The sequence below is a fragment of the Mastacembelus armatus genome, chromosome 5 (assembly GCF_900324485.2).
Source record: "Mastacembelus armatus chromosome 5, fMasArm1.2, whole genome shotgun sequence".
In the NCBI taxonomy this organism is placed as follows: domain Eukaryota; kingdom Metazoa; phylum Chordata; class Actinopteri; order Synbranchiformes; family Mastacembelidae; genus Mastacembelus; species Mastacembelus armatus.
Genome location: NC_046637.1, coordinates 11,290,228 through 11,315,392, shown reverse-complemented (window position 1 = coordinate 11,315,392; position 25,165 = coordinate 11,290,228).

Genomic DNA, 25,165 nt, shown 5'->3' with positions numbered 1-25,165 from the left:
TACTGAAAGGAAAGTGATGCATGATTGAATTGAATGCGGTCCCTTTTTGCAGTCAGTTTACAGAGTAAATTTGATTGCAGTTTTAATTAACCAGCATAGTTCACCCCTTTCATCAGTCCAAGGGATTACAATTATGAATACAATGGAGCTACAGTCATGTGGTGATTTGGTTATTTGTACTCAAGTGAGGGCGGTTCAGCTGCTCCTTCAAAGATGCCTGAGCCATTCATGGGCAGAGTAGAGGTGCCTACAGTTGGGATTTATAGGGATTTTAATTCAGACTATGAAGTCGTACAGTCCAATATGTAATCAGAGCTTCAAGTTGGAAAAATAATTTACCAGTGTTTTTAGGAAGATATTTTTGAGATTGGAGTAATTTTGCAGTAAAATTTACTTTGGTCTGCTGTTTAGTTATTTATACAGACATGTTATTTCAGTTTAATTTAAGTCTCCATTTAATTTGTGTTGTTTTTCATTTCTGTGAGTCATCTGAATGAATGAAGTCTGTGGTAGATCCTAGAAAAACACGGTATCATCCTAAAATAGATCATGACTGAAATGAATTTCTGAAAATGAGAGTTCTATGGTGCACCAGTTTTCTGTTTCTTTTGCCAGTTCTTTATTTTTGATATTTTCATCACTGGTTTTGGGTGGTTTTAATTACTTAAATGTACCCTAAGGAGCTTTTGATCAATATTATTTTGATTCTACCACTGATTTCCCAGTGTTCCACTGATATACATCAAGTCATAAAATGCAGCAATGCACCAACAGAGGTAGAGAGAAAAAAGACTGGTAGAAAGCAGCCATGGGTGTAAATAATGCAGGCATTAAATTAAGATATAAAATGAGCAAAACATGTCTGTTAAACCTCAAGCATACAAAGAATATATGATAATACATAATAGCAACAACATTAATAATAATAATAATAATAATACATTTTGTGAATAACACTGATAGATTGATTTGAACAATTTTTAGTTCAGGTGCATTGTTTCCTATTAGTAAGTGTGCCATTCAAACATTGTTTGTGTTTTGACAGTACCTAATGCCAAATTACATTACTACAAATTATAAAATTATTAGGAATTCACACACTTGTAAACTAAAGCATTACAATATCACTCTGCCTTCTATATCACATATCTTTTCATACACACCTAAAATACTAAAAATTACAGAAAAAAATGAAGCCAGGTATTGACTGCTGACTACAGAAGTAACACCCTGTTCAAAGTCCTTAGTGATGTAATTTCATCACCAGGCTTTTATCTCACCAGTGCTAATAGAAAGCTTCCTTCCTCTCTGAGCTGTGAGCAGCCAACACTCTTTGTTTCCCTCCTCCATTTCTCTACATCTCCATCTTTATCTTGTTCTTTTAACAGCGAAGGGGAATAAGGAGCAAGAGATGGTGGTGGAACAAGTCCAGGGCCAGTGAGCTTAATTCCCAAGTGATATTACCTCATTAAGATTGCAGTTTGCTTGGGTGTTTAGCATGACTCATTAAACAAATAAACACAGACAGGTCACCATGCCAGTGATAATAATCATTGCTACTTATAAGATGAATAACAGTTTTGGCAATATGTAAGAAAAACACGGCATCATCAAGTTGAGTGTTACGTTATTGAACCAAACATTTCTTTTATATATTAGTTAGTTTCTGATTAGTTTATAGATTTAAGTCACAACACAAATTCAGAAAATGTTGTATGATTAAATAAAAACATCAGGTATATTCTATACACTACACATGTCTGTCAACATATCAATAAAAATAAAATTACCCAACATTTACCCACCATCAGTGTACAATAACCTAATAACACCTTATAAATTCAGTATTAGGAAAATATTTCATTATAATACCTTACAATAAAACAACACTACAAATTACTACCATATAAATAACATGGTTAAAACAATTTCCTGACACTGTGATGACAAAAACTGAATAAGCTCAAGTTAAATTCAACTTTATAGCATGCTTTCATTTAACACAATTCCATATGTTTTTACATAAACGTAGATAACCCCTTGATTTATCTTTGATTTGTACCATACCATGTATTAAATTAAAATTTCCCTCTCAGCTCTCTCAATTTTGGATGTGAAATTGTTCAGTAATCATTTCTTGAGTAATCAATCTTAATATAATCCTAATAATAATTAAGTGTGGAAAGGTTCTGCTATCTATAGTTGTGTTACATGGTCTGCTCTGCAGCACCTTCCAGAGAAAAGAACTGATTATATACAAGGCGTGAGAGGTCTGAAATAGTTTACCCTATTTGATTTGAAAGGGGGGAAGTCATAGAGGGTGGGCCAAAGGGTCATATTGTGGTTATCCACCAGTATGTGTCATTATTAAAAGACTTAGATATACAAGAACCTTTTCATGTACTTACTCTGTATTTAATGGTCAACAAATGACGCTCAAGTAGCAACCGCTTTCTCTTTTTACCAATGCTGTTCACATCGAGCCAAGGACAAGAGGGCAAGGCAGACACAGATAGGCCTCTCCACTCTCCACCCCCTCCCTCCATCCTTCTCACCCCTCCCAGTCTGTAAACGAGCAGCGCTGGTGTAGATCAGCTCGTCCTGGCCAAATGGGTTGTGTCAGCTCACAGAGAGCATCATCATCACGCTTCTTAGTTTAGACTGGCACTCCGCTGGGAGGAGCAAGCTAATGCATTACAATCCGCAGACACACATGCAGAATGCACGCATAAGCAGCCACCCCACACAAACACACAAACACACACACACACACACACACACACACACACAGACACATATTTCACTCCTCATGGGGTCTTTACATTAACATGCAATCATTTCCCCAACCACATTCCCTTAACCACAACCACTACTTGTCTAATCCAAACCTTCACCTAACCTTAAACCAAGTTGTCACCCTAAATTTTAATGATTTACATGTTGACCTGACAAGTTCAGTGTATGAACAGGTTTTACACTCCAGAATGTGAGTAACACCAGGCACACACACACACACACACACACACACACACACACACACACACACACACACACACACACACACACACACAATACTGAGATTTAACAAATCAGGGACACAGAGGAACAAAATTTAGATACAGTGAAGAATAAAGTCAAGCGAAGGCTGAATTACCTTAAGACCTTGCTCAACTAATTTGCCATCCTACTGCCATGTCCACACACTCACATAAATGTACACTCATAACAAGGCACAAATGCAATAAGACGTGTTTTGGCACAAATTTAACTTCACACCACACCGTCTCTTTCTCTCTATTCAGTTTTGTGATATGGCACAGGGCCCTGGTGACCATGTGAGTTTTATGGCATACTGATGAGGTCAAAGAGAGAGAGGGCATCAGGTTAATTGGGAGCTGCTCAGCAAATCTCAGGTTGAATGATGATTACAAATCCTCCAAATGTTAACGGGGGGAAAATAGAATAAATATAGCTTCCAGTTCAGCTGAACAGGAATGTGGAGCAGTGTGACGACAAAAAGAGTCTTCCCAGGAGATGGGATCTCTCAGAATTAGGCTATGATGCCGTACTAGACAGAGGAAGGGACAATTATCACATCTCCTCCCATCCAACCACACTCAGTGAATGATAGGATGCCCTGTGGGCTCTGAGTGGCACCAAGTCAATGGAGAAAGTACTGAAATACTTTACACTAAGAATTTCCTTTTTTGAGAGAATTTATATTTCTAAAATTGACTGTGTATGTTTCGCTGATTGTTCCCTGATGTTGTTTTATATTAATATTTAAAACAGTGCAATATATCACCAAGGCTAGTTTTCTTAACAAAAAGATGGATTTTTAACTAAATTGGACTATTATTCTGTAATGTTAATTGTATTTACCTTAAACCTGCTTCAATACATTTTTTTGCCACTTTGGAGTTCTGCCTCCATGTGGCTGAACAATCACATACTCGTTTAACATATCCTTTATGTCCTTATGAAGTTAATATTGCTAATGTGGTAGTAAACAGCTGCCGGACAGATAAAAATAGATGCCTGCTGCAGCTGGCAATGAGGTCGATGTCAGCGGTGAGAGTGGGCTGAACAGTTGCAGGCTGTAAATCAAAACGATGAGCTCAGATATGCTAAAACAGCTATGTAGAGCTGCAGGTAACAGAGTCAGGTGAAAAAATGAACTCTTTTCATCACTATGAGTGAACCTTTTCACAATATAGCCAGTTGACCTGTTCACATAAAACATTTACTGTAGCTTTACCTTAGCAATTATATTTTCACATAAGTAGCTGTTTAATTTAATTGTGTGGGGGGTTTTTTTGTACTCAGTTGTTTTCATTTTCAACCATGTCCTGGTCTTAATATCACCAGAAAGATCATTTCTAAAATGGGTCATTTCATTTTTAATCTGAGCAACTTTTTGCTTCAAGTATTTTGTCTAGATACTATATTTGGTCATTTATTAATGCAAAATGTTTTCAGAAAAAGCAAACTCACGTGGACACCTGCACTATACAGTTACTTAGACAGAGATGCATAAAGACATTTCAATGAATAATATGCAAATAGCTCCTTTTCTCCTTAGATCAGCTGAAACCAGAGTGCTGCTGTTGCTGCATTTCACAGAATCATCCATATGAATTTTTGCTCTCTGCCTCAGAGGCTCCCGTGTCCTCGTAATGCCTGAGAAACATCAAGAAACTCTATCTGCACCATTCACCAGTGGAGACCTTATCTGTGAGAGGTGTTGGCGTAATGGTGTTTTGCAGCCTGGTCCTGCAGGTCACACTGTCTGGAGCAAACAACTCAGAATGTGATGGAGCGAGAGAACAAGGAAGCAGAATTCTGACTACTAGGTTATTGGTCATATCATGCCTTAAATGCTGTACACTGCCTTTCAGCAGGGTTGTGTTACTGAAGCGTAGACCTAACTGAAGGCATGAATACAGAAAAATATTTGTTAAAAAATGGGAGCCACATCACGCTGTTGTTTGATTTTTGTTGTTTTACTGTCTTGTCTTGTGAATCAATTCAGATCTCAGCAGCATCATTTTTTTTCTTTTCTCACTCACTGCACATCCCACACACATACACCCACAAACACCCACATCCACACAGACAAAATGTACAGTTTTTCAAATACTTCCCACATTTCTCCACCCACATTCCCTTTCCACACAGAGATAGCAGCACATGTATAATTGCACTGTGCAACAGTGCGCACCTTAGAGGAAATGATTACCACCATAAAAAGAACAATTACTAACCTGGCACAGAGTTGCAGGGGATTTTAATGCTTCTGCCAGTAACGTCTGCTCACATACAGCTCTTTGTTTGTTTGACTAATGGTTTCTTTTGAAGGATAAACAAGCCACATTTACCAATGCTATAATGCTGTTTTGCACACAGCACACATTTTGATGTAAAACACAGCTTCCAGGTTCTGTGATAATCAGAGGTAGCAGAGAATGCTGGGAAAAGAAACAGGGTTGAAGGTTAATATGAGTTTGAATCATGTAACCAAACATTAAAGTGCTTTAGAGGTACGTGGCCTGCTTCAGTTCAATAGTTAATATCCAGTTTTGATTACCTCATGTGTCATTTCAGTTCCTTTCATCTGTTACGAATAAATGCTTGCCAAACTGGCTGTCAGCATAGGACAGTTATTAGTTTTCTGCTTAAATATCATTATGCGAGGATCACTAAAATGATAAGAGGACCAGAGAGAGTGAGCGTCCTTGTGATATGCATTAGAACTGCACAGCATTGTGTGCAGACAATTAAAAGATGCATTAAGGCACGCAGTCGTATACACACATCATTAACAAAAAGAGAAGGGGAAATAACAGCAGAATTTTTTTTTTACTTCTGGCAAATCACTCTGTTAAAGAATTAATCACAATCTGTCCCCTGCCTGCTTCACCAAATACAGCCATCTATCAATGCCTTCGCGCATCCTGACTAGACCACAGTATTCACTAGTCATCACACAACTATTGTCTCTGGGCTTCAATGGTCTGATTGATTTTACAAGACAGCTACTGTGGATTATCATTTGGCATCATATCCTGTGTGAAATTGCACAGTATTGAATAATGCTAACCCATAGTCTTGTAAGTATTGAAGGAATGACTAACAGGTCTTTGAGTCATCAACACTAATTTATTAAAGTTCGAGAGTAGAAGATCAATATGCTCACCACAAGCACAAACCAGTAGATTTCACTAGAGTAACCACCTTTCTAGTAAGTTTCTTGTATTTAAAAATGCAACCTTTGGGTAAGTGTTTTTTATATACCCTCGTGTATATATAGTATCAACAAAAGCTTTATACTAAAAACACTGGCTGTACCACAGATCAAAAGAGGAACCAACTGTTTTTAATAGTTACTTCAATAACTCAGAAATATGGTTCAAAATGTGACAAACAATTTTATAAGATTATATGATCATTGAAGAAGATCAAAAAGGGGATATGATATGCAGATTACATAATAACCAGTCCAACTTTCATATCCATACTGTAAATATTTCATAACCGCAAGAAAACAAACTGTAAAAAAGTCTATGTTTCAGAAACTCAAAGACTATAAATGATATAAGAGGATAATTTGTGAAATAATGTTTTGGTTGGTGCTTCGATTTGTCCAGCTGTAAACTTGCTTTGTCTTTTTTAACTCTTTAGTTGATTATGGTCAGACCCCTAGACTGGACAATTTGGCCTCTGGCCTTCTGGGAAAGGGCTGCAGGGCATCTGGGTGACAATCCATCCATCCATCCATTATCTATACCCACTTATTCCTAACCAGGGTCACAGGGATCTCCTGAAGCCTAGCTCTCTTTGGGTGAAAGGCAGGGGTACACCCTGGGCAGGTTGCCAGTCCATCACAGGGCCACATAGAGACAAACAACCTCACACACTCACACTCACTCCTATGGGCAATTTAGAGTCACCAATCCACCTGACGTACATGTTTTTGGACTGGGAGGAAACCAGAGTACCTGGAGAAAACCCACACAAGCATGGGGAGAAGATGCAAACTCTGCACAGAAAGGTCCCTGCCAAGTTACAAACCCGGAACCTTCTTACTTTGAGGCAACAGTGCTAACCACTCATCCACCATACTGCCAGGAGGGGGCACTATCCATTATCAACAATTTATTAACATTTACAACTACAGCCTTGATGAATTAAAGGATGACAGACAGCTTCTCCTCTCTGGGTGGACCAAGGGCCCGGTCTGACAGGGTGAGAAATTATTTTATCTCTCATGCCATCAAACCATGGAATGCTCATGATGAGTCTGTCTTATAAAAATTGGTGGGTGACAACGGTGATGCTGCTTTAACCACTGATGATTAGGTCGGATGATGATGGCTGTATCACTTGATATACATGGTTAATGTGGGTTTGTGTGGTGTTCAACATAGGTCACAACAGCAGCATAACTGACAGGTCAGCTGGCTGCCCAGCCCACACCTTTAGTTCAGACGAAATAGCTCAACAGCTATTGAAGGGATGGAGATGAAATTTTGGACAGATGTCTTGTACCACCAGTCGGTTAAAGCGTTTCCTTATTCTTACTGTGTCTCAACATCTTCTACATTTATTGATATCAATTTTTGTACAGACAACCACTGCTCGCAAAAAAAATTATTCCCAACAACTTTCTCTGTAATGTGTATTTAGTGCTAATTATTAAATACCAGAATACTAACAAATGGTAAGCATCATACCTGTAGCACACTGACATGGTAGCAATATAAGCAGAGCATGTTAGCGTTCAGTGCAGCCTCATACTGCTGTTAGTGTGACTAATCCAGCTCATTAATAGACAAATGAAGCAAAGAAGCACCAGTAAAAAGTAAAGCTGACTATGAGCATATGACAGTTGTCAGTGGTAGTCACAATTTCCTTCTGTAAGGTGTTGATAAAGTTTCAGTTTATGTATTTAGTGTCTTTATTGCATTCAATGTAGGGTTGCCATATGTATGTTTTAAATGTGAGTCTCATTTTAGGAGACGAGGCTTTTAACACTACACCTATGTGCACACCCATGATCACATTCCCACGATTCAGCACGCTAACAGATTGCTGGGTTAGTGAACGATCAGCATTACTCCTGCTAGTGGTTTAAGTAACACAATCTGGTGTCTAATTTCAAACAGCTGTGTGCTCCACCACAGGACAGTAGCAGGGGCGGAGGGCCAGAAACACCTTGATGATTCACGGCCTGTGAAATGAAGATGAATATTTTATATGAACTGGCATTAAGAGGTTTCAACACAGTCATCCAGATCAAACACAACAGCCTGGCAACGTAGTTCTCCAGTGTCTGTGTGCGAGGCTACCGGCTGTAACACGGTCAACTTTATGATAGTCTGGCATAGAATGGAGCTTTAATATGCATAAGGAGTATTTGTTCTAACTGAAAATTAATGAGACAAATTAATAGACACCTATATTTAAGTGATGGCCTTGTTCATTTGAAGATGATGTTTTTTTTTATGTTTTACTTTGAACACATTCATGGCTACTCTTCCGTGTAGCAAAATATTTCGTGTCATTGCCTGAAATATGGTATCATTTCAATTGCACAAATGAGAAATTGGATTAAATTTTTGTCTTGAATTAATGTCCTTAATCCTGTTAACTAATGTGGAGTGCGTGTGTTTAAGGATGCATGCGTGTCAGCGTACATACATGCCACCCCACAGCATGTGTACGCCTCCATGTCTGCTCTCTCACTAACTAGGTTTGCAGGGGTAAATTGAGTGTGTGACTGCGTATAATTCACTCTCAGAACAGCCCCATTTCCCTCTGCCTGCCTGCTTGGTCACACTGATTCAATACACCAGTAGCAGCATAAAATCCATACCAATAAATTTCACCTTCAAGGGGTTGCATGTCCCATCAGTCGGGGATGCCCCTGCCAGAAACCAAACCATAGCTGGTTAGCCACAAGAATCAGACTGCATTTGCCCCTTAATGTTGATCTCAGGGTGCTTTTACCTTTTTTCATCACAATTTAATGTTAGGATTATTTAATCCAGGACAGCACCTCCAGAACACATCCACACTGGTCCACCACTCTCATTAGTGTGTTTATATGTTGTTAAATCAAGGCAAACCCACAGGGCTGACTGCGTTGGTCATCTCATTTGGTCTGTAATAGCGTAATGCTGTCTCCATGATATATTCTGCTTATTTGACATGCATCTCGACAAGGGTCACAGGCCAGGTTCAGATCAGCCACAGCAGTCAGGCTTCAGTACTCTGATATGATGCATGCACCACTTCTACAAGTAACAATCTGGATTTTATACATAACAGTCCCTTCACACACCATTAACCTGCCCAGGGTCTTCATGTCATTATCGATTCTCAAAGGCTACATGGGCGGTAAACGTTCCTGTTGCCCTTCAGCGATATCACTCCCAATCATCCAGGAACACTAAAACCGGCAAGAAGAAAAGGCTTCACTATGCAGAGAAGTAGAGTCTCCAATCTTATGTCATCTTGTTGTGTGCATTCATGTGGGTGTTGCATGCAAAATGGTGGTTTGTTGACAAAACTCTTCTGTTACTGAAACACAGCCACATACTGTTTTCACACTGAAGAGCCACTGAGGAAAACAAAGACAGCTAAAGTGTGAGCTGAATGGTTTAACAATCTGTCTCGACAGTTTGGCCATTTTTCAGATAGGAACCATGAGCACTCCCTCATCACTTGGCTGAGATCCCTCAGAGCCCTTATTAATATTCACAGACGAGATGATAGTTTAGCAAAACATTATCACTGCTGATTAACTGGGGATTGCAATAAGGGCCAGATTTTCCCTGGCATTTCTCTTCATGTTTTGATTTTGCAAGCATGTTAAACTTTGGATACGGTGCCTCACTAAGGCCCTAATTAATGGTAATGAGTCTAATTGTGAAGTGTGAGATAACAGCAGTGTCCCTTTCTTTATCAGTCCAGTATGTTTGTCCAGACCAGTGTATGTCACCTCTTCTAATAGGCAGGCTTAGTATGGAACTATACTGAGCAATAGTCTCACCAAAAAGACCCAGTATAGCTCTGCCAAGAAATTACCAGTTTGACATAGCAAATTCAATCTGGTTTCCTTTACTTGCTCCATTTTTTTATCCTGTTCCTTGTCGAATCCAATCGACCATCATCCCTAGTTGCCATTATCCTAGGGAGTTCATGTTGCTTATGACTTTCTCCATTTAGCTCAGGTTTTGGTCTCCACCAACTCCTAAGGTAACTATATCCATGTTTGCCCAATGGTTATTTGCTGTACAGTAAGAGTACAGTCATTGTTTTTAGAGCCTTTATACTTAAAAAGGCCGCTGTTGCAGTCAGAAACATTCCCATTACAGTGAGATTAAACCAAAACAGTAAAGTTGTTATCCAGAAAAACTAAAGCAAAAAGCTGAAAAGTATAAAGCACAATTGAACTGAAAGCAACTGCAGACGTGATATTTATCTGAAATACCTTACTTTGGCTGACCCTTTACATACAAATAGTCATGTGATCCATTACTAATATTAAAGTATTGATTACTAGTAATGTTAGTCAATCCCCAGATGAAGGGAGAAACAAATTGCTATGACCTGCAAGGTGGGGGTCAGGTGCCAAGCTAGCACTACTTCCTGCAAGCTAAGCTGTTGGAATGTTCATTCCCTGCTGACCACTATGGCCAGCAAAAATATATCTGTTGCACTGGCTGTAAACCTGATAATGTTGTTTTAGGAGATTTAAAAAGAAATTGAAAGCAGAAAAGCCAGCAAGGCCACCAAACAGTAGAGCCCTTCCCACTCCAAGGTCTCCAAAAATGATGCTCATAGACATCCAGAAAAAAGTATCCCTCACAGCAAACAGCATCAACATCATCAAAATTCATTTGGAGCTGATGTAAACAGGAAGCATGGATGAAAAATTGCTAAATATTACATTTTTGTTTCTTTTGGTCTTTGTCTGTTTTGTATATTTATTTCATAAATAAATATATGTATTTTGACTATATAAATAGCTGGGATAGGCTCCAGCAGATCCCTGTGACCCTGATTCAGGAATAAGCGGGTATAGAAAATGGATGGATGGATGGATGACTAGATAAATACCCGGGTAGATCCGTTTTACCATATAATACTGATATAAAAACACTGTAAGTCATAAAAAAAGAAAATATGGTAGGATGCCGTCCAGCTCAGGAAGTGATATAGTTGATGGATAGCCTAGCCATGCATTTCATGCTGTCACTTGGTCACTAATGGATCAATAAACAGGATGATGGGAAGAGATGGAAGATGATCAAGTAAATGTCTCATTCTCTCTCTTTTCTGTGAGCACAGTCAACTGTGTTATCATGCATCGTTTCAAATCCATATTCCTGTTATATCTCCCATTAGGGTTTGTTGAGCAATGACCCACCTAGTAGTTAATGTACATCCTAAGCTATAGCTAATATCTCCACATAACATTAGCGATAGTCTTATTAGATAAAACAATTAAAGTCGAAAAGTGTATGAGAATGGATGATAGCCTTAGCATTAAAATTAGTCCACTTGTCACATATTGATTCATGGTGGAAAAGGCAGAGTGAAAACTATCCTCTATTCAATGAGGTTTGACCACGCTAAGGTGTGTGCCTTTATGCTTGTGTATTGTTATGCGAGTGTGTGAGTGATGCAGCAAATTGTCCATTTGCAGTATATCCGATGGGCTCGGGGATGTCATTAGTCACAGCGTGCTCGTTCTCATTAAATGGCCCAGTCGCCATAGCAGCCTCACAAAGGCCAGGCCCTCCCCCCACAGTGCATGGAGAGTGACAGGCCAATTAAAGCAGGCCACTGTGACATGCAGTCTGCTGTGATTACAGTTCTGAGAAGAGAGGAGGCAGACAGGGGGCATCATACACACACACACACACACACACACACATGCACACACACACACACACACACTACCACATACAGCAAGATCCCAACAAGATCCATCTCCAAATAAACACGTTGAAATAGGACCCCTGGAGGTCATGTCGACTGTATGAGAGCAACATCCCAATCCCTTAGTTACATGCGGTACCTGCCATCAAGAGCAGTTCACCATGACACCATTTGAAAACCACAATACAAACTACACTACCCAGAAGGCTTTGTGCACACATAAGACACCAACAGGTTGATTGTCCCGTGTTATTATGTGCTGGAGAGCTTCATCACTTGTCACACACGACACACACTACTTGCTTTAATCCTCTCAAGTTTGCATCTTTTGGGTAAAGCATGTGACAATTCTGTTAAATACAAGTCATGAAGACGCACCAGGAGAGTGAAATAAATATTCTAATCTTGGCAACGATGAGATGATATCAGAGAAAAGAAAGTGTGACAGTGTGGCATCGAATCTGCCAGCTTTTCTATAACACATTTAAAATATAACAAACATGTATTATATGAGCAAGAGGCACACAAGACAAGGCATGAACACACAACAAAACTGCAATGTGATACTGAAAAAATAGTTTAGGCATTTTAAGAAAAGAAATACTGAACAGATACTCAACATGGCATTACCAAACAGGCTGCATTACAAATTAATCTCACAACAAAATCCACTTAGTAGCTTTTCTGGAGCTTATGAGTACATCAGAAACCAGGTCCAGTCTCATTTCAGTTGTGATTTATAAGCCAAAATGGCCTAGAAGACCTAAAGTGCTCAAATTATCTACTGAGGAAGGTCAGAAGCTGCATCCCACAACTTTCATCAAATCATCAAACTAAACTGATTATAATGAATCATCTGTGTTAGGAAATACTGTGGTTATGGCAAATGAACTCTGATTAAGGTGTGATGGTTAATTAAAAAGTCAGTCTTAGATGCCCATTCGCCACCTCAGCCTCCACACTTCCTACCTTGCCAAATATAGCTAACCTCAGCAGCATCAGTCATTTCAGAAAATGCTAAACAATAATATATTTACATTCAAGTGACAGCAACTGAACTAACAGAAACTGTTGTCTTTCAACAGGAAGGAAATGAAAAAGTTGGAGCCAGTCCCAGCTGACACTGAGGCAAGCTACACCCTGGACAGATCACCAGTCATAGGGCTGACACATGGAGACACACTCACATTCACACCTATGGGCAATTTAGAGTCATCACTCAGCCTAAGTTAAACCTGCATGTCTTTGGATTGTGGGAGGAAACTGGAGTACCCAGAGAAAACCCACATAGACATGGGGAGAACATGCAAACCCAACACACAAAGACCCCTGGTTTGAATGGGATTCAAACCCAGAACCTTCTTGTTGTATTAAGCACCACCCCATATTTGTAATAAAGCACCAAAATAGAAATCCAATGTTTAAACTGGCACATTTCATATCTAGGATACAGGTATGTCACATATACATGGAGGGAAAATGGTAGCGTTTAACTGCTGCAGGCAATGTCTACAGCGAGAAGAAGAGCTAAATGCCACTTAGAGCTTTTTCTGTGAGCTACAATGGAGAAAATGGAAGAAAGGGAAAAGAAAAGAAAACTGTCTGAGCAGATCGAGCCATTGGCCTCTCTCACTGCACATCTTTTGTGTTTCTGAGGGAATGGTTCACTGCTTTTTGACAATAAAAACTATGGGGGAAAAAAATACATAATTTTCTTCAGGCAATGATGTCTTCTATTGCTAGATGCTACATGAACAGCCTCACAAAAAGGTGGAGATTCACATTTAGGTCACAGTTTTGTATGAATTGCATTTCTCCTTGTACATAAACGTACAGATTTTTTTCTTTTATCCCAAGGAGGCGGGGATGACACAGTAGAACAGAAAGGCTGTGACACAGTAATGGTTTAATTGCTGGCAAGGAAGGAAATAAAGTAAAGGCGGTGATTTTGTTACACGATATTTATCTTGTTGTCAAATAGGATTACACCCAAACACAAGGCTGTAACTACCACTGAAGACACAGAAAATATCATGAATTCAGTTTTTCTTTTTAAATCTCTACTTCCATTTTTCACACAACTGAGGGAAATGAATACTTTCTCACATTTGGGTATAATAGGAATACATTTGTGTTGTATTTGCACACATACATAAGTCTCAAAGACTTTCTTTAAAGGGAGAAAACCAACATTAAACTCCAGCACGAGCATAAATATCATCTTTACTCTTTCTTTTTCCACTTTTACTGTAGAAGAAGCTAACAAATGAAAATCTTAAACCTCACCATTGCCAAAAGTAACGGAAAGTAACATTTTACACCCATTAGTGACTTTGACCCGTAGGAATTAATATGCGGCTATGACAGCCCACATTTTTCTGAGAAGACACATAAATCACTGTATTGCTCTTATCTATACTGAATACATCATTCAAACATTAAAATTGTTGATAGGAAAAAATATATGAATCCATAATCTAATGGCATGGGCTCCAAGCACTGAGACAAGTCCAGAAAGTTAGGTTTAACACACTTTTTAGGTAGTTCACAAGAAGCATCCCTGCCTCACAGAAAACATCTCAAGGCTTACAAGAGACAAGAATTGCCGACTTGCATAAAGCTGGAAAGGGTTAAAGAGTCATCTTAAAGAGTTTAGATATTCATCAGTCCACACTGAGACCATGGAGACCATTTATTATGGCTCGCTTCCTAGAAATGGACATCCAGCTAAACACAAAGGCACAATACAGAATGTGCAGTGAGGTTAAAGAAAAAGCACAATAACATCATAAGGCTGTAGGAAAACATGGGACCTGGTTAACATCTACGTTCATGGTGCAAATCATGGTTCATGCCTGCATTAATCATGGTGTCTAACACAGGACACCACAAAGGAGACCATACATCATAAATCCCGAGTAGGTGGCTCTGCTATTTCCTGAATACAAACCCCCTGCATGCAGACTCTTACTGTATGAAGTTTTCAGTTATCCAATATTATTCAAAACATCATCCATAATGTTTGACAGCTTATTTTATGATGGGTAGAAAGAAAATATCTTTTTTCTCTCTGTTTCTCACTGCTCTTTTTCCCCAATGACTGAAAAGTGACTGAAATTTAAAGTCATTAAAGATAACAGAAGAGAAGGTGAGTGAGAAGAGGAGAGGCTCTAAGTGACTTAAAAGTTAGAACTCCCAGAAAAAAGAGAAAAGAGGGAGTAACACAGGCCTTGAGTGGAAGTTGTAAAAAAAAAAATGTCTTTGAGAGGCAATAGAGAGAGGGGGTATGGTGCTTTGAAAATGAAAGTGTAAAGAGAGAGTGTGAAAGAGACAAAAAAGAGAGAAGGGACAGTGGTTGAAGGGTTAAGGGCAAAGTTGGAGTCGATGTGACAGTATCAAAGCCACAGGAGCAGCAGCGAAAAGCTGTTAACGGGAGCTCACCGTGCCTTAATCGATTGTGAACAGTGCTGCAAAGCCCAGCCAATCACAGGAGCTCCTGGAGACTTCTCTGGGTTAGAGCACTTACACGCTGTCTGCTGCCCGATCAGGGAGACAACGAGGGGAAAGGAGAGTGAAAGAGACAGAAAGAGAAAAAGCTAAAAAAAAAACAAAAAAAAAAAAACAAAGGCTGCTGTTAGTCAGGGAGAGGGAAAAGTAGGACAGGATTTTTGGCTTTGCTTTTTCATCTTGGTGACCTTGAAAGGGGATGTATGTTGGAGTGAATATGCATCAAGTGTCCTTCCTTTGCTCCATCTATATGCCTGATTATCTTCCAGTTGTCCTTCCTTAACTCCACATCGGCCTTTTTCTGGATGACAATATACTGTACTTCTAAAGGCATGTCACATGGCATCAAAAGCAGATTTGAACACAGATAACAACACGTGACACTTTGTAAGGAGCTTCTTGAATGGACAAATCCCTCCGACATGAAGCTTCAGGAAGATCTTGCTCTTAGAATGCAAACTAAAAGCCCCTAGATACATCTCGGATAAAACGATCACCACATGGAAAATACCCGGGATAAGACAATCTTTTTCTGACACAAAACCAATAAAAATGTAAATAGATGCAGTAAAGCAGCTTATATTCTGTCATCTTCATGTATTTGTTTGAGCTTGCTATTCTGGGTTTTGACATTGTAACTGCCTCATTAGTTGCAACAACTCACAAAGCATCCACTAAACTCAACAATTCACAGACTGATGTGAGATGAGGCAGAATTAACTGGCTAAACCGATGACGTCTGTTTGTGACGACTCTGAGACTTATTTTCACGCAGCTTTATGTCTTCAGTCTAATTAACATTTGCTTGTTGTAATTAGAAATCTGTAAATGACTCTTGTAATAGTAAAGAAATGACTCAGTAAATTGGCACTGTCTGTTTATTTTGGGGATGTTACAGTGAGATCTGTACCGCATTGTTCTGTCTGATGCCTTGAACATGACCCAAAACAGGATATGAGTCTGTAGGGAAAGCTGTTTTGTAAAATCCTGAGTTTGCACAAATATTTAGAGCTGTAATCCTTCATTCAGGATCTTGTCAATACAATGTACTGGCAAAAATCTATTCTTATAGATAGATTTTACTAGTAAAGAGTGACAGAATAATATGCAAGATTAATGAAGTTACAGAAAGCAAATATAACTGAATCATCAGATCAAAGCTTGAATTAATGCTGAGTTTTGAAGCCCTAAAAATAGCTTTACCTGCAGACATTTCACAGCAAGTTAAAAGTTCAGAAAATAAATTGAGTCCAACCTACTGCAGAAATTGAAAATAGTCTCTTTGTTCTTATTGCGAGTTTAACTGCTATATTTGATGTGCTTGATGAAAAAGAAGAGAATAATTTAAATACTTAAAAATTGTATCTGACAATCCAGTTAAGAAAAGTGAATTGATCATTGACAGATTGGCTTTTTTTGCTCTAAAATCATGCTTTACAGGCAAATATAGCTGCTTAGAAGAATATATTGGGTTATATTGTCAGCGGTAAGACTTTTTGTAAATGTCTGCACAAACCTAACCATGTATTATTTGTTCTTAAACATATAGTTTGCGTGCCAAAACTTAAACTACAGTAATCATGTAGTTTTGGTGTTAAATCAAACCACATCTTATTTTTGAGTGTGTGTGTGTGTGTATGTGTGAGTTGCACTGTGCAACTGACATATTTGTCATATTGACAATTCTTTTTTAAATCTGTGAAAAACAACACTGAATTGATGAACTACCTCTTCACCAGGAAGGGAAGGTTGAACATGAAGATGTGGTGTGTTTTTGGAGAATCTGCACCTTGACCCATAGGGCTGCGGTCACACTATGTCTATAAATATTTGCTTCATTGGCTCTCAATTAATTCGTCTGAAGAAATTAATCTACCTTATCTCGTGGTCAACTTTGACTATACTATACATTATTAAGCTAACAGTATCACAGGAAGCTGCAATTGGATTAGCTTATGAGCAAAAAAAAGCATGAAGTACACACACCCAGCAGCTGAGGCAGAACAAGGCGGCTGGCAGATGCAGGTGCTCCCGGGAGAGGTGGGGTACACTCCTGAAGAGCATGGGAGTCCGAGGTCAGGCCATGAAACAAGCCATCAAATCACTTTCAGATGCTGCAGAGAGAAGGAGCCAATGGATTTGGATAAAAAGGAAGGACTGCACATAGGCTGCAAGACGTCCATCATGTGTCGTGTCGTGGGCCTGTCAACAAAACACTGAGGAAGGAGGGTGCCCACCTGAAGACTTTGATGAAGTAATTTACCCCACCACCGCCTGTTTTAAAGTACTGCATAAAGAAAATGCTGATTTCTTAGGGATTGTAACAACTCCTATGAGCTCAACTACCATCACACTGCTTCTACTCTACAACACAGTTTATGGTTTTTATGATTGTTTTGCTCAGTATTTATTTATTGCCCACACTGGAAACAGTGGTTTTGGGTTTTAAATGCAAGGCAATTTGATGTGACTGTACCTAGAAGAGAGACCAAAGATTTATAGGGTTTATAGCTCTTTAATGGGTTATGGTATAGCTAGCTGACACAGCTGATTGTTTCTCCTGAAGACCACAAGAACTGTGATTCATCAGCTTTGGCTGCTTGTGTCTCTCGGTCAAGTTTTAGAGGTCTGTGAAGGTTGCTGTGAATGAAAACAACATTTAGCAAGTTGAAGAAAGATGCAATTATCTTTTCTTTTCAGTAACAAATATCCGGCAAAGTCATTTCCACTGCGAGCGTTCTTCTCACCATGAACACTGCTTTAACAGAGAATGAAACAATGCAGAGACTGTATGGCAGTAGTATCCTAATCTGTAATAAGACAAGGCATTTTATGGTCTGAGCATGTTCAATAAAGATCTCAGTCAGGGGTCAGAAAAATCAGGACATCTTGGCCTATGAAGGTTGGATTTTGATGACTCAGTACTGGATCACTGTAGAAACACTTTAGGGCCATAGAATTACATATATTCAAATCTCTTTCCTAAAGTGTGTGGTTTCCCCATGTAAAATATCCACTACATGAAGTGGACTATTGGACTTGATTTTTGTTTGGCATAAGAGCATCCTTTCTTTCTTAGCTCTGCCTTTCATGTGCCATTCTCAGGTTTCACAGGAAAAACCTTTGCTGCTGTTTTGAGGTGAGAAATCCTATTATTTTGTTATGACTGGTTTAACCTGTTGGTGAATAATTTCACCATATTTGTCAGTAGGAAACATGATAGACTGAGACATCAGCCTCTGTGTTGATAACACAAACGAGGATTCAGGGAGGATTCCACCAGAGAAGGGGTGAAAACTGTTCACTGCATTCGTTTTATATGGTTTAATTTTAATTTTGTGGTGTGGTTTTTACACTGAAAGGTGCCAGTGTCTACATAAACCTGTTATTCAGTTAGTCATCTGAGTCTACAACTACACCCACAAGTGCTGTGCTGCCAATTGGTATTAGTTTGCTCATTTCTGCCACATTCCTTTTTTACTCTGATTTCCAACATGAAGCATAAAATATGACTCAAATTCAGCCTCGCTGGAATTTTTTTTTTGTTTGTTTGTTTAAGTGCATCAGTCAACAACAAAAGAAGCATCTTCTGTTTAAAATGTTCACCCTGTTGCTCAACACAACAGGAAAAGTTCATATGTAGTTTGGAGCCAATGCTGCTTTCTTTTCTGGTACCAGCTGTTATGAAGAGACTCTGACTTTTTTTGAGTGGGGGCAGGGGAATGAAACAGTCACAGGTTGAACCAAACAGTTTTCAAGTGCAAACAGAGTGCTAGTGAAGGGCAAACAGTCAATATCCAGAGATGTCTCTTAAAATGTCAGTTGTCTTGGAAACAGGTGCAGAAATGGAAGATTTGGATGGGGGCTGTGCAACATCGGAGCTACTGCTTAGCACATGGAGTGAATGTCACCCTGTGGAGCCAGGCTGCTCCACTGAAGCACTGAAGGCTGGACTTGAAGCAACCCGGGGGATAGAAGACCTCAAAAATCAGCAGATACCCAAACCTAACAGTTAAATCTTAATTTTTTGTGTAACTCATGAAATAAAAGTGTAATGCAAAAGTAAATGGTTCAAAAAGAATAAATGTTGTTTTTGTAGTAAAACCTTCCTGCAGTTATTTGTTTATCCACATCCTGGAACTGAAGAACAGTTCATTAGTTCATTGCTAACCTGGACCCTGACATACTGTGATTTTTTTCAAATGATGAAAAAATTTTAAAAACATAACCACACTCTTTATACTTTAATTTTATCTTTATAGAAGACAATCAGCATTTATGACCTCGTCCAGAATAACTGAAAGAAAAACAGGAATCTTGGGGCGGACTTGTGTCTCTCAGGAGAAACATTATTCACTACTGCCCCCTGCTGTGAATGTAAATGCTAACCTGGACGCTGACATACTGTGAACTCTTTACCAGAGGCAGAGAACAAGAATATCCTACAATAGCAGAAGTAATATTACATGTCCAAATAATAAAAGTCAGATTACTCGTGTGGAATGTGACAAAAGTTGCTCACTGGAACAGATCTTGGCACTGTGAAAGGATTCTGACTGAGTTTGCTCCCCTTATATTTGGTTATGTTATCCAGAACCAAAGACCATCTTTTCTTAACAAAACTGTCTGAGAGTATGACTGGCAATGAGAAAGTTCACTGCAGGACACCCAGTATTTCTTAACTAGGTGAGTAGAAACTAAATCACCCATCATGCATTTCACATTTTACAGATGTAGCTATTCATTCAGTGAAAGCCTCAAAGTTTCTCTAGCTAGGCTCTAAGAAATAACTGGAAGCATACTAACTGATCAGTGTCTATTTTACCAGTAATTTGTACCAAATTATATTGTTCTGTCCAGGAAACATCTTGGGACACTATTTAGAAATGAATTCACATTTATGGATCCATAAAATACAGTGTTACCTTTGATTTTTAGAAAATAACCGTTTTATAACTTTTTCTGGCTCATATTTTCAGCAATTTCAAAGTGATTTCAGAGAATCTTCTCTATTCTCTATATAAAAACTTTAAGGTTCTCACCTCTCAACAGAACTTTAAATTACCAAACGCCAGGTCTAACAGTGCAAGGAATCAGAAAACCAAGGATTATAGATATTTGTGTCTAAGACAATGAATCCTACTGACTTTGGTGATCCCCTGACTTTTCCTCAAGCATCATCATGAGGTTGACATTTATGGATTACAGTTAAAGGTCTTAACAAATATTGTATTGATTCCAATGAAGTTTGATACACATGTTTCTGTTAGCCACAGGATAAACTGCAGTAACTCGATCCCTTAATTTTTTGTAATATAGTGTCACCATTGCACCAAATGTTCCGTTTGTCTAATAGTTTAATTTATGCAAAAATATTCCTATCAGCCACAAGTGTAGTTTGCTTTTCATTCTAATTAGGAAATGTTAGCACACCAGAACACTAAACCAAGGTGGTGAACATTGTATAAGCTAAAATATAGCATGTTAGCATTTAAATCAAAGTGCCACAGTTTCTGAGTACACCTTTACAGAGTCACATGTTTTCAATCCTGAGCAAACCATTTCTTTCTTTACCAAGCTGTTATTATTAATGTGGCCAAGAAAATATCCAGCCTTTGTTTTTAAATGTAAAATTGTTTATGTGATGTCGATCTTCATTTGTCTATCCGAGCTGGCATCAAGGACATCGTCTGATATCTATAGTTTAAGTAAGGTGCTGGTATTGTCAGCTTCATAACTCATGACACAGTGACAGATACACATGCCAGCAAATTTACGAACAGATTTGCTTCTAATACTGTTTACCACATCCACGTTTTCTCTCATATTCTACTCTCTTACCATTGATGCTGTAAAAAGAGCAGCTGAGACATGTCAAAAGGATTTTTTCATTACAATCCAATTCCATGTCATCTTTCCTCATATCTTACATCCTCTCCTCTCAAACACAAAATGATTTAGCTCCTATTTTCAAGCCATAGCTGATTAATTGAAGGCAGGGAGATGCAGATACAGTGGGACAGATCAAATCCTTGAAACTTTGCAGTGTGCCACAGTGCTGGTGTTGCTGAACTGTGGAGGCAAGATAGCCAGTGGGCATGACTTGGATGGGGACCTTTCAAATCCAATTGTATCACGTTGGTCCCCGTCCCAGCCCGGCCACACTATCAGAGCAGATAACGTGCTCCAGTAAAGGTTACGACTCACCATGACATTTCTGTTGAGACCCAGTAATCTCTGATTCCTGTGCACTAATCTTGAATTCATATAAGAGCGTGTCTGTGTGTGTTTCTCTGCTGTGTGACTGTCTGCATGGGCTCTGTGCGTTGTTTATACTAAAAGGTTATGGAGTAAAGAGAAACAAAAAGTAAATCAAAATAGAAGGAACAACAATAAGAGAACAGTCAATTTGGATAGTAAAGGAAGAGTCATGAATTCCATTAAATCACCCTGCCTTTATGCATTGTAGGGTCATCAAGACCATTTTCTATATGTAGTAAATGCTGTATTACTTTGCTGTATAAAGAAGTGAAGTCATATGAAACTAACATTTTTACTTCTTTTTTCTCTGGAAAAAACATTACTGTACCTATAGAAGCAAGTTTGATGCGTTATTTTTTTTTTTTTACATTCATCTGAGCTTTTTCAACTTTTGTTTCACTCATACATCAAAACATCAATTCCCACTCCTGTGTTTACATGCGTGTGTTATTGTGTGTGTGCTGTACTTGCATGTATAATAAACCAGAACACAGAAATCAGAATTTTCAAGATTTTATATTGTAAAAGTTGCTAGAAAGATTCAGGGCCCATTCAAAAAAAAGTGAAGAAAATGACAAAAGTATGAGGACAGTCAAAGAAAAAAATTACACTAGTATATGATAGTTGACCATTTCATTTCAAAACCATTAACAATGTGCTGCTGTAACAGTCTTTACTCTTCTAAAAAAGGTTTTCATGATATTGTGGAACCTGGCTGTAGTGATTTCTTCCCATTCTGCCACAAGTTCACCAGGGAGGTCCAACAGGTGTTGTTCCAGTTTATACTGAAAATGTTGGGTGGGGTCATGGGCCAGGCACTGTGCAACTTGCTTCAACTTGACTTTGACTGATGCTTATTTAGTCATTAACTGTCAATGTCAAAGAGAAATACAGGAACATTTGGAAACAGGAACTATTGAAATCATGAAATTACTTCAAAGTATGTGGAGGTTGGGTCATCGTTCAGTTTATATTTCAAAACGAGTTAAATTACATCACTAAACAGTCAAACATCAACGGCCACAACATTATCGTTGATAAAATCTAAGACTATTAGTGTTGAGAAAAGACTTCTACTCTACAAGCCAACATGGAGGCTGGGCTCTACGGTGCTTTGTGTATAACACATGACACCCTGTGTCTAAAACACCACACACATCAGTGTTTTCGTTCAACTTTCGGCAAAACAAAAGAACAACTCACTATTTGTACTCTGCATTCGATGAAATCTGGTATCCGATCAGCAATTTCTCTGCTGAGGTGACCAGTATGGCACTCCTCTGTGCCACAGCAGTCTCCACTTTCATAACAAAAGCATTTCTTTTCTGGGATCCACTTCATTACCCAGACTAATATGGAGCAAAATGTTTATTCAAATGAGCCAAGATCAAATCCTACAAAATGAATGAGAAAAATGCTAAAATGGATTATATGCTTGCAGAAAAATCATCACATTTGAATTAATTACCGATGGAAAGGGTAACAGGGTTGAAAAAGTGCTTATTCTCTTTCCATTTCCTTAGTTATTTTATTATTAGCCTGCATTTATTTATTTTCATCATCTGTAGCAGCCCAATGTTATCAATACGTGTCCATGAAAACAGAGAATAATTACATTTTATCAGGATCAACATGACAACAAGAAGCACTGTGAGCAACTGATTGGCTGTTGTTTTGAGGTGAAGGCACACTGTGAGCTTTTGACTGGTTGCTTCTAGGAGAAAGACTTTCTATTAGCAATTGATTGGGCAGTGTAATTTTCCACCTGAATGGCTTCCGGGGACACACGTTTATTGTGTGACTTTGGCAGGAGCCACCTTTGTATAGCAAGTGTGTGGATGTGAGTTTCTTTTTGCTCTTAAATGGTATTCTCTGAGCCCTGATGGGGTCTTGCAGGGCGGGGGCTTGCGGTTGTGCACAGTGCAGCCCAGGATAAGTCACATGTGACAGTCTGTCAGGTCACCTCTCATCAGGAGGCATACAGCAGAGAAAACAAATCCTTAATGGCAATAACACAAGGACACACAGATTACACTTCAAACACACAGGCACAAAAGAAACATCATGATGATTTTTTGCTGTACTACCCGACGATCTATACATTAATTTATGTGCAAATACGTTGATCTTCACCAGCACGTCTGCATCCAGCCATGTGACACAATAGTGCAGTACATGGTCCTGGTAGTGGTTTTCCCAGTCAACCACCAGCGAATAAGTGGAGAGATATCAGAGCTCCATCTCTGAAGAAATAGGACGCTGTGACCTGTTCTACACTATCTTTTTGCCTTTTCATTTCATGTCTCTGATTCTCTGCTCTGATTTCATTTACTTACATGGAGATGAGATGAAAAAATTATATGATTCAAGAATCAATTTCCATTAGTTTCTACAGCCTTGTTCACTCAGTGAGTTCCTTTTAGTGTGAAATAGTGCCTATAATACCAATTTCTACAATAGGTGGTATTTACTACCTTCCAAATGCTCATATAGAGTCAATTTTGTACATGTTATAATGAAAACTGAATGCTCCATTAGTTTTCATTTAAGGAATTAATTAAAATTATTGAAGAAAGGTCATGGTTTGCTTTAAAATAACCACTTTGTCAAGGCAAGGGAACCTTCAGCATAAAGATAATAATAATAATTATTATTTGATTACAGAAAGGAAATGATGTAGTCACTATGAAAAAACACAGTGTTCTCCAGTGACAAAGTAGCATTTTGTTGACCCAGCTATCTAACCCTACTTCCTCCCTCTGCCGACCTTGTCGCTCTTTAACACCGCACTCCTGTTTTGCAACTCTGGACAAAGCCAGGATAGCAGTTTCCACTGTGTCCTGTCTAGGCTGACTTATTTGAATCTTCATATCTTCTGGCATACAGATTTGAAAGTGGTATCAATCTTATCTAACTTCCAGCAAGAAAGCAAATAGGCGTATTTCCTAAAATGTCAAACTATTCCTATAAGTCACAATTTAAAAAAAAACAAAAAAAAAACAACCCTGCATTTAATATCCTGCTTGGTGCATACCACTGTGTCATTTGGTGACATCCTCACGCATTAATCACAAACAAACAAGTGTGCATCAAATCTTTAAGAAGCCCGATTGGGGAGTCAACTCCTCTGAAGGACATAGACACAGAGCGTGACAAAACAGTTATTAAACCAAGAGCGAGCGAGACGATCTCTAGACCGAGCAGCAGGGAAAGGGGAGACGTGACCATGGAGGGGTGACAGAGCGAGACACCAAAATGAAGAAATGCAGAGATGAGAGGATAGAGAAATAGAGGGCCTGCCAGACCTGACAGAGGATGGAGGAAAAAGAGCGGACCACTCAAAATGAGATAAACATATCAGAATGGCTTCTGCTGATGTATAGCCAGTTATGACATTGAAAGGCAATTTGTGATATCACTTAGAAAGACCGCTCTTAATGTATGAAAT